This window comes from Drosophila sulfurigaster, chromosome 3 (assembly GCF_023558435.1).
Source record: "Drosophila sulfurigaster albostrigata strain 15112-1811.04 chromosome 3, ASM2355843v2, whole genome shotgun sequence".
NCBI classification, from domain to species: Eukaryota; Metazoa; Arthropoda; class Insecta; order Diptera; family Drosophilidae; genus Drosophila; species Drosophila sulfurigaster.
The window spans coordinates 40,179,161-40,192,111 of NC_084883.1; the positions used below are offsets into that span (position 1 = coordinate 40,179,161).

Sequence of the window (12,951 nt, forward strand, 5' to 3'; positions counted from 1 at the left end):
TTTATGCATTTCTTTAAAAGAGATTTCTTGTCACTTTAAAGTTTATTAACAGTGTGCATTTTATAAATATGTCAATGCGAAATATAATAAATTCAGTAACTGAAGCTTAACCCAATGGAAAACTACGAAGCAGCATTGATTTTATATAAAAACACTATTTATTAAATAGATTTTATTTAGTAATTTTAATGCCACTTTTAAATACTTGAAAATTATTGAAAATTAGAATGTATACCATATAAAGCCTTTAGTATATTGAAGTTTATATGGAGCCTAAAAAATTGTGATAATGTAAGTACAAACAAAACGTTTATCAACTGAAGCTTAACTCAATGCAAAGTGGCGATAACTATATTGAAAATACAATTGAATTCATTTCTTTTTAATGTTTACAAAAAATTGTTGTATTGTTTAATTTATTGTAGAATACAAACCAAAATATATTTATTAACTGAAGCTTAATTGTTAAGTTAATTAAAGAATAATACTCATTTTCAATTGGTAACATTAATCTATAGAATAGATTCTATAACAATTAGAGTGACATCTGCATTTATTTGTTGCAAATACTCGTTTTACATCGTCACGTGTTGAAAGTAATCTCTTGGCACAGAAAAAAAACGCAACTGATGTTTAATTTTTTTATTCTAGACACGCAACTAATGCCTCGACTGTGCATGCAACCTGTTCTATGGCAGCTACAATAGAAGAACGTTAACATATGTGGGCCACTGTCTGCTGTAAGTGCTTACCCCGCAAAGCCTTTAGCCACTGTAATAGGCAATGAGAGCTGAAAGCGAACGCGCGCATTGCTTTCATGGAAATCGGCTTTCAGCAGCTCGCATACATAAAAGTGCAGATTCATGTTTTGTTTGACAAAATCCGTATAAATCTAAAGAGCAAATACCGTAACAAGCAGCAGTCAGTAGTCAGCAGTCAGTTAACTGGCTCTCTTTCAGGCACATGAGCCGGCTTTGGGAAAAGGAGCTGCGAGAGATGGCGTTGGAGCAGCAAATTCAGTTTACTCTGTGATGGGAGTGACAGCCAAAGCTGCTAAATGGAATTAGCCGCAGTCAATGATGGCTCAGTCAGTGGCACACACACAAAAAAAAAAAAAAACACTCACATTTACTCTTGGTAGCCGTGGGCAGCACGTGTTGCTTTTGCTGCTCTCAAATACAATTTTCACACTCATTAAAAATTTGCATAATTACAGAAGGGAGCTGCCATTGGGGCCCAGCCGAAAAAGTCACCTCATTAGCGCATTGCGCATACGCCGCGTTGGCTTTGAAGTAGACAACACTCGACGCTTGGCCACTCGACGCTCATAACCTAAAGGTGGAAAAACTCAGAGGGTGGCCGTTTGTTAATGTATATGTATGTGTGTGAGTGGAGAGGCGCACAAAGTAAATGAGCTTTTCATGACACTCAAGAGCCGCGACGCTAAACGCGGCGCGAGTGTTGAATAATAAATGCATGAAAATTAAAAACAATTACATGAAATTACATTTTACACCACAAATTATATACAAGCGCATTTAAGTATGTACATACAAATGTATATAGCAGGCATGTAAACAAATAAACTGCGCATAATGATGCTAATCCCTTAAGCCAACCAAACCATCCCAGCCCCATTTCAACTGTCAGCTATGAGGGGGCGACCGAAAGGGGTTTGGCGGGAGCGGCAGCCACAAAAAGTGCTATCAATTTGCATTGCGTTTGGCTCATTAGCAGCGGCAAATTCGATGGACACTTCTGAAATTGTGTGTGCCTATGCTGCAAATTAATAAAATTTATAGTTATGCACATAACGAGCTGTCAGCGAGGTGTGCTTCTAAAGTATAGTTGAATTGTATAATTCATATCAATTATGTAGATAGTTTGTACTCCGAAAGTATAGCTGAATGTAATGAAAGTATAGTTAAAATAAATGTCTTCCCAGTTTTGTAGCCTTAATTATACTTGAATTTATAATTGAAATTAGTAAATATTTTCATTAGCTACACAATGGCTAATTCATATAAAATGCTTAGATAGTTTTGTTTTTTTAATAATAATTTTTACCAGCTGCACAATCCTAAAATAAATTAAGTAGCTAGTTAAAAGAGGTAAATGTAAACCTAAATACTTAAAAATAAATGTATGTTTTGTGCTTTAAAAGTAAAGCTAAATGAATAATTTAAAATATAATGCAGTTGGTTTTGTAAAGTCGAATGATATGCATTAAATTTAATAGTAATTTTTTATTAGTTAAACAATTCTACAATAAATAAACTGTCAAGTTAATTATAGCTTTATCAAAGAGGTAAATGATAGTTTTGTGCTCTTAAAGTATAGCTAAATGTATAATTCAAAATAAATATGTTAATTATGGTATTGTGTTTTAAAGTATAGTAGAAGTTATACTTTAAATTATTAGATATATTGATCAGTTATACAATTGTACAATAAATAAAGTGGAAAGTTATCAAAGAGGTTAAAGTAAAGCCTAATGTATAACTCAAAATAAATGTGTAGATAGTTTTGTGCTTTAAATGTATAGCTACATGTATAACTTAGAAATATATTGTAGATAGTTTTCTGCTCTAAAATATAGGTGAATTTATACTTCAAGTTAATAGTTACATTTATCAGCTGTCCATTCTACAATAAATAAACTGTGAAGCTAATTATAACTTAATCAAAGAGGTAGCAGAGATAGGGCTATAAAGTGCAAAATTTACTATCTCATTTCCAGACTGATTAAATATATCTCATACATTATTTATACACTCAGCGCATAAACAAGCTGTTCGACTATCTATAAATAAACACCTGCTACAAGAAATTTGTTGTTGTCTTTTATTATTTATACAGATTGTTTCCGCGATGTCTGCATGGCAGTCGTGGCCGAGCGGTTAAGGCGTCTGACTAGAAATCAGATTCCCTCTGGGAGCGTAGGTTCGAATCCTACCGACTGCGAAGGATTAATGATTTTTTGGTAATATTAAAAATGTATATAATAAGTCAAAAATAAAGTAAATTGTTATTGGGTTTTAATATAATTAAAGGTAATAAAATCTGACTAGAAAATAGATTCAGAAGCGAAGAAATTTAGTTATAATTTCTTAACTCAAACACAATATATTTTTTTTAAATTATTTTTTTTTTTAACTTTATACCTATGATAGTAGTTAAGAAATTGTTTTTGTATTTAATAATTTATTTGGAAGATTTCAACTACTATTATATAGCAGTCGTGGCCGAGCGGTTAAGGCGTCTGACTAGAAATCAGATTCCCTCTGGGAGCGTAGGTTCGAATCCTACCGACTGCGAAAGGATTGCAAGTTTTTTGTTGCTAGTACTGAAAAATAATTTTAATTTCTAATGAATATTTATGACAAGTAACGAATTGTAATAGTGTTTTATTGTTATTCAGGTCAAGGAGTGTAACTTGAAATCAAATCCAAAGTCAACTTACTACGAAAACTTTATGGTTTTTATTTTGCTTATATCACAAACTATTTTAATTTTAAGTTGATGTCTACAATAGACAGCAAGTTGTTATAGGAGAGGGTGTCTGACTAGAAATCAGATTTAATTATTATTTTATAAATCTAAATCATATAAAATTATCTTTTATATAAATGAATATCTACGATAATTTACGAATTATTTTTGTCTTTTCTTATTATTAATTTGCATTATTTTTAATTTATTTATATAGCAGTCGTGGCCGAGCGGTTAAGGCGTCTGACTAGAAATCAGATTCCCTCTGGGAGCGTAGGTTCGAATCCTACCGACTGCGATAGGATTAACTATTTTGTTATATAAACTATATAAAATATATGTTAAATATATACAATAGGTGGAGAACAAAGTGAAATACTTTTAAAGTGGCTCGCATAATAATTCACGCTCATATTTTCGACATTGTAATTGAAACTCGCGTGGAGTAGAGAGCATTTGGCATTTGACAAAATATTGTGGTTTGCGTTGTTGCCAACAATGAATGCATAAGCCTGAATTACTGCAGCTCATTTTACGAAAGGGGTGAAAATATTTATTTAAAATATTTGTTATATGAGTTCTTTGCAATAATAATTGAATGTCAACAGTATTAAATGGCAAAAAGAAAAACAAAGCTTGGGCAAACAATTGTAAATTTAATAAAAGTGTAATTGTTATTCAATTTGTAAAGTAAGCCTAAGAGCAAGTTTAGCAATCAATTGGTAGTTAAATTCACATTGATTTTAAACGATTCTCTTGCCCTTTAACTTGCGCACAAACATTGAATAATAACAATGGCCTCAGCTTTACACAAGTATCCGATCAATCGAACTGACTTTCCGCCCTCTGTTCGAACTTATTATGAAAACTGCAGACGTCGCAATCGGAGGGAATTTGCTGCGTCGCTAAGCCGAAAGTCCGACAAGAAAAATCACTTTTCGTCTGTGTGGAAACGGGGAAAAGTTTGAGTGGAGATTTGCTTTCGATTTTCTGAATGATTCTCGTTTAATATGCCAAACACAATTTGACTTATTCAATTCAATATGCAAAAGATACGCGCGTCAATTTGCTATTTGCTGTGTCTTTCCTCAACTTTTTAATCTCAACTTAAAGCTGACAGCAGCCATCGGTTTCATGTAGCTAAAGATCACGTGCTCACGGCATTGGAGTAGAGTAAATGGCATTAACATTAACTTCTTGCTAGTGCGAACATAAAAGATGTTGTGGCTAGATTTATGTTGGCAGTTTTACAGTTATTTTAAGCACTACCTAAAGACAGAGTTCTTTTTCGCGCAACAGAGATACCAAAATACAAACAAAGAGAGAAGAAACAAACAGTTGAAACAAGCTAAAGTAACAGCTACTTAAGCGAACGCTGGGCAAACTTTTGCAACTATTAAAGTATTAAGTAGATGTGGACCAAGAAGCTGCCTGCTTACTGCAGCAACAGCTTAAGCTCCTTCTCTCTTTCTTTCTCACTTTCAACTGTCTCTCTCACCGAATGCATTTCCAACAACGGTGTTTTTAGTGCAATGGAAACTTTTTGTCCATTGGCTGCCAGCTATCTTCTCACTTCTCTTTCTTGGACTGTGTTTCTACTTATGCGCCATGCTTAACACTTTTTGTTATGCAGGATGATACGAAAGCCGGGCTTAAGTGTATAATATGCGGTGAATTTAGCTAAGCGAGTGTGCTTGTGCAGTGCTGAAATCCGGGTGGTATACGTAATATTTTAATTATTAAATAAGCACACTTAAAACTTACACAGAAACATTGGCATATACAAATTTTATTATTTTGAATTGCTTTTTGTTTTAGCTAATGAAATTAAATGTAATTGAGAAACTAATTGCACAAAATAGCAAAATTAAAATACAAATTTTATTAGTATGATATTCAACTAATATTTAACTAATATTGCATAGAAAATGTAAAGGTCAACTATGGCGTTGGAAATAGAGTTCGATTTGTTTCAGCTAATGAAATTGTTAATCATATTAAAGCTAAAGGAATAAAATAATGAAAAATCATATAGAAATTGAATAATAATATAAAAATATAGAAGATTCAAGCTTTAAATTAAGAATATAAATGATTTGAAATTATACATACAATTGTATTACATTCTAATGCAAATTGATAAGACCTGCGTTGCAAAACTCTCTTCACAATAATTATATCTTAAGAAGTTCTTTGTACACTTTCAAACTTTTTAGCTTACATTCAAGAATGCATGTTGAAAACAATATTCGATAATAATTCAATAAATCGTCTCGTAAATCACATTCAAAAAATATGCCGACTCGCATTGTGACAACTTAATGCAGCATCTTCTTAGCATATTTTGCTATATATGCATGATAAAAACAAACAAACATCTGGTCTGATTTTGTGTGTTTGATATATGCGTTCGTCTCAGCTTTAAATCAATGTTGACAAACTTTTATTGGATAAGTTTGTTTAACGACAGGCCAAAGAACAGAATGGCAAAACGCAGGTAAAAAGTCAAAAGTTCTTCTCACTTCCAGGTTTTCTCTTTTTTTCTTGTTTTCATCCATTTTATCCATTTTGCTTCTTTGCGTCTTTTGTTGAAAAATCAAATTGAGCAAAAGTTGAAGTTAGAGCAAAAGTTTTGTGCAAACGTTCAAAAGAGAGAGAGAGAGAAGTCGAAGGTGGCAAGTTTGTAATTTGATTTGTGCTCAAAGTGCGCGCAATTGATTAGCCATTCTGCTAGTTCATGAGTATTCACACAGGTAACGAGTGCACCACTCACTTACTATCACACTATTCACACTCATTCACTCACTCACTCACTTATGATTGGCTTCTCACCTTTTTGTGAGTGCAGCAGCTGGTGCTGCTCCATCTGCTCTTTGGTATCTTCATCCGGCAAAAGTTTGCTAGAAATTTGTTTGCGATTTGCGGTGGCAACACACACCAACAACTGTTGCACTTGCCACCTTGCCACACACACAAACACCAGCAATATTCACATTGCGGCACAGACTCCAGCTGTTTAATATGCTGTGAAATTGCATTAAATTTTGAAAAGAGTTGGCTTGCGGTTGGCTTGTTTGCCTCTCTCTCTCAAAACTGTTGCCTCTTGTGTCCTGCTGTTCGTGGCTGTTGCCTTGTGGCACTTGCCTCCTGCCTGTTGCCATTTGCCGGCTGCAGATAAGCGCATTAGTATTAGCATTAGAACTAAACTCTTCGCCTCAGGCGAGGCTGAGCATGTGTGCAATGTTTTCGTTGTTCTTTTTATTTGCGCTATAAAATCAGTTTTAAAATGGGCTTGGATTCCAAAATGTAGTTTAATTAAGCCTCAATGATACCAGCTTACATTGTGAAGGCAAGAATGAGGAATTTTTTTAAGAAATATTATTTTTAAAGTGTGAAAATTCTTAAAAAAATCCATTCAGAGTTTTAAGTATTTTATAGTCTATTGTATTTTTAGATATACCAAATATAACCTACAGAATGTTTAATATATTTTCAGTGTATTATTTTGATATACATATGTTTAGAATATGTTATTACCCAAATTCAGTAACGGGTATCTCACAGTCGAGCACACTCGACTAGCTTTCGAATAACACGAAGAGAAGTTCGTGTTATTTGCTTATTAATCTGATTAACATGAATTATTGCTAAGATTAAGTCTAATTCATGTATAACTCCATAATATATTCAAATTATAGTTAAATTTATGATACAAACATTGAAATTATTGAATTTAAAATAAAATGAATAAAATGGCTGCGACCTTCTTTGATTTACATGCAAAATATATAGTTTTTATCATAAACTCAATATTAATTTAACCTTGAATTACATTTATTTGCTTGCTCATAGCCTTCCGCTAGGCATTTTTCACTTTCACCTAGTGTCATCCTGTCATAATTGCGGTCAGCTAAAAATCATTGTATATCCACAGGCGTTCGACGCGTTTGTCTGACGTCGCCGAGGGGCAAACAAAATGAGAGCTTGCAGCGCATTTAAAATGCAATAACCGGATTAGATTGTGTTGTTGCAATATCAGTATGTCCTTGTTGTCCTTGTTGTTGTTGTCGTTGTTGTTGTTGCTGCTGCATGTTACTTTGGTATTTATAGAGTTTTAACGCAATCGCAATTTCAGTTGACATTGTTCGCTTTTGGTCATTGTCAGTGTGTCTGTTGCCGGCTGTTGCCCCTAGTCGATGTCCTCCAGGTTGGCCAGGACAATAAATGCCCCATCTCAGTTCGTTTAACTCAACTCTTTGCTCCGCCTTCCACCGTGTTTGTGTGTGTGGATGTTTTGCAATCTATCGCTGTCTGCCTTATGAAAAATGCATTCGTCTGTTACTACATGGGCAAAATAACTTCATTTTGTATCGCCATGTTAATGTTACGCTTTCATTTTGTTCTGTCAAATGAAGCTACGAACTGGCATTTGAATGCAAGAGTCGAATATGAAACATTGACTGCCTATTTTGTAGGTAAGTTTATTGATATAGACGGGCTAAAGGTAGTAAAGAGATTGCGGCCTCACAAAGTGGTTATTAGAAAGCTAGTTTAATCAACTCAATTAACGACTAGAAGAACTTTGAATGCAGCTATTACTTTTTAAACTATAGTCAAAATTTTGTTATTTTAGTTCTAAACCAACACAATTTCGACTTCATTTCTTCACTGATCAATTCTTCTGTTTTATAAATATTAAATGTAAAGATAAATTCATTTGCTAAGCCTATTTTTAAAATAATTTAAATATGGCTTTGTCTTTTTTCAATTTATAAAAAATTGACGTTTTCATTGATGAATTCTTTACTTTTATAGGCTTTTAAAATTACCTAATCGCTTAAGAAAATTTACTAAACATTTTTTTAAATACAGTAAATATGATTAAATTATTCTTTAGTTTAATTTTAAAAGTGTATATCTTCAATGATAATTTTTTTTCAATGTGATTTTATAAACGTTAAACGTTAATTTATTTCTGTTGCATATTTACTAAATAGTTTTTTAAATAATATACATTTATCTGAATTTTTATTATGATAAATTCTTCTTTTCTCTTATAAATTTTAAAAGCACGCTCATGTCTAAAATCTTTTTAAAAATTTCACTGATTTACTGTAAACCAATCACTCTTGCAGCTTTCCTGATACACAAATCTCATAATTTTTTGTTGCCTCAGCTCTTCCATCAATCACAAATTTGACACTTACACCACCTGTGGCTGCTGCCCACTCCCTTTGGCAGCTTAGGATAAAAAAAGCAAACAGCCTCCTTTGTTTATCCTTCATTGATGGCCAGACAAATTAAAAGAGAATGCAAATAAGTCAATTCCCATTTCAAACATGAAGCGAAATTAATGTGCTACAAAATAAATACGACAAGATAAATGTTTTCTTTTCACTTTTTCTCTTTTTTTTTGTTCTTCCTTTTTTGGCACACGCCAAGTAACAAGATAAACCCAACGAGATTGAGATAGAGGGAGGTGAAAGCGGGGAGTGCTAATAAAAATACACGAGTCCTGTGCGCGTCCTGGCAGCGTGTGAAGTGTGAAGAGCGCCTCGGGCTGCGACAGTGTTGGAGATGCTCATGTGTGAGTGTGAGAACGAATGTGAGTCTGAGTGTGTGTGCCACGTTTAGCATTTCAAAAGGCGTATTGTTTATTTTTTTTTCTTTCTCGCTCTCTGTGTTTTCGCATTCAATGTTATTTATCTGCGTTTTTCCGAAACCTTTTCCACATCGCACACCGCCTTTGTAACCCAAGTTCACTTTCACAGTACGCTTTTGTGAGTTAACTTCTTTGTAGTTTCGCTTCCTTATGCAGCAAACACACATAATGGAAATGAAACGCATTGCGTGTGTGAGTGTGAAAAACTTGTCATGTGATAAACTCTGGCAAGCTGCAGATTGTCACGTACGGTAACAACCTTTGCCACTTAAAGTTTTAAGTTCTACGCTAGCACAAAAATATGTTTTAATTCCATAATCAGCTCGCTTGCACTTGGCCATAAGGCGAAATCAATTCCCCATTGTTCAAGCGACCAAAAACCATAGCATACTTTCCAGCGCGACAAATGCTGGTCACGTACATTCATCGAGAAAGAGAGAGAGGAGAAGGGAATGCTATCGGACGATGGGGCAGCTGTCGCTGTTTGGGTGCACTTAGCATTGCTACATAATTTCAGATGGCGTCGTTTTAAGAATTATGAATGCCACGTGACTTTTGCTGGGCAAATACTGCTGAATAAAAGCCAAGCGAGGAATTTGCGAGGGGGAAACAAATTGCAGCTGAAGCGAAACATTTCTTATGCTAAAAGAAAGCCAAAAATTAATCAAATTATGTGACACAGCTAATAAGTTTATTAAAGCATCGTTATTGTATAAACTCATAAAGATTTTTGAGCGGAAAATTATGTTGTTTATCAGAGCAACGAATTTAATGTTTTTTCTGCCAGCTGCCAATAAGAAGAATAAACTTCAACCACTAAAGGTGTGTTTATAAATTAGTTTAATTAATTGGCTTTATCTTGAAGAATCCCAAGGAGTTTTCAACAACTTAAATCAATTTACAATTAAGACTGCAGCCAAGTGAGCTCAAAGTGCTTGAAGTGCATTCAATTAAAGTGCTTTTTTTAGTCAATTGCTTGATTTGCCACTTTAACGCTTAAGACAAAAGGTGGATTTGATTTCGTTGAAGCAATTTGCGGATATGACTTAAAGTTGTTCAACTTGCAGGCGAGTTTAATTTATATCGCTGGCAAACTCGACCCGACCGGTCAAAGGTGTCACACATAAACCATTCAATCTGACAGCCAACTGTGGGAGACAAACACGAATGACCGGACGGATGGACAGACAGAATGACAATGGCAACGTTGACCGCAGAGACAAACTTTCGATTTCAGTTCGTTAACGTGCAAAGTGAACACGTTTCTCGACAATGCTTCGGAGTTTTTTTTCCTGGATTTACCACACACACACATTCACTGCGTTTGCCGGTTGCAATTTGATTTTGTTTTTTGTTCTTTATTTTTTTCAGATTCTGCTGCTTTTTTGGTTGGCCTGCGGCTTCCATATTCATTTGGTTTCGGGCTGCAAATTGCGCACGAAACATGCGAGTGTGCGAGTGCAGAAAACCAATTTGTAATAAAGACTACGAATGAGAAGGACATAAAAGCAGAACATGCTGCATGCTGAGGATTATGTGGCATTCGAAAGATGTTGACACATCACGCAGCAGCGTGGCAAGAACCAGACCACAACCAGAATCCGAGTCCGAGTCCGAGTCCGAGTCCATCGTCAGTCTGTGAGGCATTTGAATGTTTTCAATTAACTTTATGTAGATAAATAGCAACAACTAGCAGCAGCGCTTTAAAAAGAAATGGCTGTGGAAAAGTCAGAGGGTAGAAATAAAATGAAACATTGCATAACAGTAAATTACAGAGGCAGCGTGTAACGCGGAAATTGCATTATCAGCGTCAAAAGGAGCTGAAACAGTAGCTGGAGCAGGAGCAGGAGCTGAAGCTGGGAGCCGGCGGCGCTTTGGCACTTCCTGCGCGTCGAGACAATGACAACAAGAGTGGCAATGGGAAAATGTGAAAATGGGGGAATGAGTTGTGATAGTGATAGTAAAGTTTTTGCAACAGCTACGCGCATAATTACAGCCAAAGGCGCCAGCAGCGAAAGAGAGAAGAGTTGGCCAAGACTGATGAGCAGTTTATGACTTGACGCTTTTGCGCTGCATTTAATATATTTTGTTGGATGACACTGGCAGCAGCAGCAACATTTGTAAATAGCAGTTAATAACTAAGTGGATTATGCGTCTTTATTTGTAGCGAGTTGATGCTGCGTTGTCTACTGAACATTTATATGAAATTTTAATGAATTGTTAAAGCCAAGACACACATTAGCCAAGCAAGCACACACATGAGTCGCAATCAAACAACAGCATTATCAGAGAACATTCTCTTCTCCCTCCACACTCTTTACTCGATAACTTTCAATTCCAATAAAGTTGAGTGCCTTTCTCCCCCAAATGGAAATTTTACGCAAACCCATGAAAAGTGGCCCTTTAAAATCACTTTATTATGCATGCGTGCCAATGGCTGTGTGGACACATTTGTTACCAAACGATAATTTATAAGAAAATTCTCCATTCTCCTCTCTCTCTCTCTCTCACTCTTTCTCTGCATCGATGCGACACTCTCGATGCTGTCTTTTGGCGATAAAAAGGCAGCAGACGAGTGCGACACGCGCTTTAATCATGAAAATTCATATTGAATGGCTGCTCTTCGGCTGCTCCCCATAACGATATCAACGAGCAGTGCTCTTATATAATAAGTTTACTCCATGCATACATCCATATATTATATAAAAGTAGCATAAACGTATGCAGCACTTCCTTGCAGCCTTGCCATTGAATTGAAACTTCAACAAATTTTTACAAGGCCTTCTCCGACTGCTGTCCACAAGTTTTCTTTTCGACATCTAAATATATGTATATATATATATCTATATCTTTGTGTGTTAGAGGGCCAACAAGTGCTCTTTTTGGTTCCCATTCCTCATCTAGTAGTACTTATTGTTGCTGCCCTTTCTTTTTTGTTCCCTCCTCCCAGCCAATGACACCACAAACGTTGTCGTCGCACACAAAACAGCTGCACAATTTCCGTTGAAAACTTTGCGCTCAAAGTTTTTGTGTGCGACTTTCGACTGTGACACAATGGCGACAACAAGCCGAGCGCGTATGCTCTAATAAGCAGGGAGTATTTTTTTTCGAAATTTCATTGTAATATATAGTACATGAATTAAGTAGATTCGAATATTTAACATGTTTACCAAGTCTAATACAATAATAAATAAAATTTGAATAACATTTTAGAAATTTGGAAATAATTTTCTTTAAATAAAAAAAAAATACAAATATAACTACGACAATATATGTATAATAATACATAATATCTTAATGTATGAGTATATGATTCGAATATATGAGATCATATATTTAATTCATTATTTATCAATGTACTAATACGTTTTTAGCTGAATATAATCACCTATTAAAACGTCAAGTATAACCTTTTTTATTAGAATATTCAATACTATTTATGAAACAGAATTAAAATTTCTTTAGCGTACTAAACTTAATGAGAAAACAATAATGCCCGCGCTTTTGTGTTGCTCTAGTTATAGCAAGTTGGAAGTTTCCGCCGCATGCATTTCAATTGCGTCGACATTTACATGCCAAGTCATTGGCCAAAAGCAGACATAACACCCCTCTGCAACCCCGCAGCTGTCAAGCATTCTTTGCCCTGTTCCCCACTCTACACCCAGTCGAACCGCCTGGACCGCTGTTCGGGGTCCAGCTCAGTGTCTTACATCTCTTTGACTCTAATAGATTTTAATCAGCCCCAGGACATGGGCCAGGATGGCGACGACATGCTGTTCGGCTGTTCTGCTCTATTT

At 35.1% G+C, this 12,951-nt stretch overlaps 3 non-coding genes across 3 annotated transcripts; all 3 read left to right on the top strand.

Moving 5' to 3' along the window:
• The first annotated feature begins 2,882 nt into the window (after window positions 1–2,882).
• Window positions 2,883–2,964, top strand: Trnas-aga (transfer RNA serine (anticodon AGA)). Its single transcript has one exon. It is a non-coding gene; the product is annotated as a tRNA-Ser (tRNA).
• Window positions 2,965–3,235: 271 nt separating this feature from the next.
• On the top strand, window positions 3,236–3,317 carry Trnas-aga (transfer RNA serine (anticodon AGA)). Its single transcript has one exon. It is a non-coding gene; the product is annotated as a tRNA-Ser (tRNA).
• A 391-nt stretch (window positions 3,318–3,708) lies between these two features.
• On the top strand, window positions 3,709–3,790 carry Trnas-aga (transfer RNA serine (anticodon AGA)). The gene has a single exon. It is a non-coding gene; the product is annotated as a tRNA-Ser (tRNA).
• Window positions 3,791–12,951: the final 9,161 nt, after the last annotated feature.